Here is a 3,142-nt window from a genome sequence, read left to right as displayed (position 1 = left end):
GGCCTAGGCCCAGGGGAAAGGCACCAGCGGGGATGAGCCTGGGGAGGCGCCCGGGCATGTCTGGACCCAGTCCCCGCAGCCTGCCCCTTGGTGGGGCAGTACCACTGGAGGCCAGGAAGGTCTGGGCAAGGCTGACCAGGGGCAGGGGACCTGCTGGGTCCTGCCCCTGGCCTGTGGGGCCTCTGAGCACAACCGGCCCTCTCCCACTGGAAGACCTCCCCGGCTGCCTCCAAAGTCCTGTTTGCCAACACTCCCACCCGCTGTTCACGCCAGACTTGCACAATGCTCCCAAGCCCGGGAGAAAAGCGCTTCGGGGTGGTGCTCTCTCCGGGCCCTTGCCCCTGAGCCTGGGGGCAAGGCATGGGGAACACACTCCCAGGCCAAGGCAGAACCACATGCCCACGTCTGTTCCTGTCCCCTGCACCGGCAGAGAGCTTGGGGGAGCCAGAGTCTGTCAGGCAGCTGCTGGGTTGGCCGCCTGTGTGGGAAGGGGCAGAGCCGCCCTAGGGGCAAGTTGGGCCTCTTGCTCTCCCTGCTGCCCTGAGGCTGCTGGGCCAAAGACGTCTTGGGCATCCAGCCCCTTACTGGTCCCTTCCCTCTGACGAGGCCCTCTGAGCTCCAGCACCTTGCAGTGTGGAGACAGCCCCTGCCAGCAACCTCCTCTCCAAGGAGGCCTCAACCGAGGCCTAGGCCCAGGGGAAAGGCACCAGCGGGGATGAGCCAGGGGAGGCGCCCGAGCATGTCTGGACCCAGTCCCCGCAGCCTGCCCCTTGGTGGGGCAGTACCCCCGGAGGCCAGGAAGGTCTGGGTAAGACTGGCCAGGGGCAGGGGCCCTGCTGGGTCCTGCCCCTGGCCTGTGGGGCCTCTGAGCACAACCGGCCCTCTCCCACTGGAAGACCTCCCCGGCTGCCTCCAAAGGCCGGTTTGCAAGCGCTCCCGGCCACTGTTACCAGCAGGCGGGCACAATGCTCCTAAGCCCGGAAGAAAAGCGCTTCAGGGTGGTGCTCTCTCTGGGCCCTTGCCCCTGAGCCTGGGGGCAAGGCAGGGTGTCCACACTCCCAGGCCAAGGCAGAACCACATGCACACGTCTGACCTGCCCCCTGCACCGGCAGAGAGCTCGGGGGAGCCAGAGTCTGTCAGGCAGCTGCTGGGCTGGCCGCCTGTGTGGGAAGTGGCAGAGCCGACCTAGGGGCAAGTTGGGCCTCTTGCTCTCCCTGCTGCCCTGAGGCTGCTGGGCCAAAGAGGTCTTGGGCATCCAGCCCCTTGCTGGTCCCTTCCCTCTGACGAGGCCCTCTGAGCTCCAGCACCTTGCAGTGTGGAGACAGCCCCTGCCAGCAACCTCCTCTCCAAGGAGGCCTCAACCGAGGCCTAGGCCCAGGGGAAAGGCACCAGCGGGGATGAGCCTGGGGAGGCGCCCGGGCATGTCTGGACCCAGTCCCCGCAGCCTGCCCCTTGGTGGGGCAGTACCCCCGGAGGCCAGGAAGGTCTGGGCAAGGCTGGCCAGGGGCAGGGGCCCTGCTGGGTCCTGCCGCTGGCCTGTGGGGCCTCTGAGCACAACCGGCCCTCTCCCACTGGAAGAACTCCCCGGCTGCCTCCAAAGGCCAGTTTGCCAACACTCCCGCCCGCTGTTCCCGCCAGGCACGCACAATGCTCCCAAGCCCGGGAGAAAAGCGCTTCGGGGTGGTGCTCTCCTCGGGCCCTTGCCCCTGAGCCTGGGGGCCAGGCAGTTGGTCCACACTCCCAGACCAAGGCAGAACCACATGCACACGTCTGTTCCTGACCCCTGCACCGGCAGAGAGCTCGGGGGAGCCAGAATCTGTCAGGCAGCTGCTGGGCTGGCCGCCTGTGTGGGAAGGGGCAGAGCCGACCTAGGGGCAAGTTGGGCCTCTTCCTCTCCCTGCTGCCCTGAGGCTGCTGGGCCAAAGTGGTCTTGGGCATCCAGCCACTTGCTGGTCCCTTCCGTCTGACGAGGCCCTCTGAGCTCCAGCACCTTGCAGTGTGGAGACAGCCCCTGCCAGCAACCTCCTCTCCAATGAGGCCTCAACCGAGGCCTAGGCCCAGGGGAAAGGCACCAGCGGGGATGAGCCTGGGGAGGCGCCCGGGCATGTCTGGACCCAGTCCCCGCAGCCTGCCCCTTGGTGGGGCAGTACCCCCGGAGGCCAGGAAGATCTGGGCAAGGCTGGCCAGGGGCAGGGGCCCTGCTGGGTCCTCCCCATGGCCTGTGGGGCCTGTGAGCACAACCGGCCCTCTCCCACTGGAAGACCTCCCCGGCTGCCTCCAAAGGCCAGTTTGCCAACACTCCTGCCCGCTCTTACCGCCAGGCACGCACAATGCTCCCAAGCCCGGGAGAAAAGCGCTTCGGGGTGGTGGTCTCTCCGGGCCCCTGCCCCTGAGCCTGGGGGCCAGGCAGGGGATCCACAGTCCCAGGCCAAGGCAGAACCACATGCACACGTCTGTTCCTGCCCCCTCCACCGGCAGAGAGCTGGGGGGAGCCAGAGTCTGTCAGGCAGCTGCTGGGCTGGCCGCCTGTGTGGGAAGGGGCAGAGCCGACCTAGGGGCAAGTTGGGCCTCTTGCTCTCCCTGCTGCCCTGAGGCTGCTGGGCCAAAGAGGTCTTGGGCATCCAGCCCCTTGCTGGTCCCTTCCCTCTGACGAGGCCCTCTGAGCTCCAGCACCTTGCAGTGTGGAGACAGCCCCTGCCAGCAACCTCTTCTCCAAGGAGGCCTCAACCGAGGCCTAGGCCCAGGGGAAAGGCACCAGCGGGGATGAGCCAGTGGAGGCGCACGGGCATGTCTGGACCCAGTCCCCGCAGCCTGCCCCTTGGTGGGGCAGTACCCCCGGAGGCCAGGAAGGTCTGGGCAAGGCTGGCCAGGGGCAGGGGCCCTGCTGGGTCCTGCCCCTGGCCTGTGGGGCCTCTGAGCACAACCGGCCCTCTCCCACTGGAAGACCTCCCCGGCTGCCTCCAAAGGCCGGTTTGCCAACACTCCCGCCCGCTGTTCCCGCCAGGCACGCACAATGCTCCCAAGCCCGGGAGAAAAGCGCTTCAGGGTGTTGCCCTCTCCGGGCCCTTGCCCGTGAGCCTGGGGTCCAGGCAGTGGGTCCACACTCCCAGACCAAGGCAGAACCACATGCACACGTCTGTTC

Source organism: Dama dama, unplaced genomic scaffold (assembly GCF_033118175.1).
Source record: "Dama dama isolate Ldn47 unplaced genomic scaffold, ASM3311817v1 ptg000093l, whole genome shotgun sequence".
In the NCBI taxonomy this organism is placed as follows: Eukaryota; Metazoa; Chordata; class Mammalia; order Artiodactyla; family Cervidae; genus Dama; species Dama dama.
The sequence above is the reverse complement of the archived record's forward strand: the minus strand, read 5'-3'. Positions refer to the sequence as shown.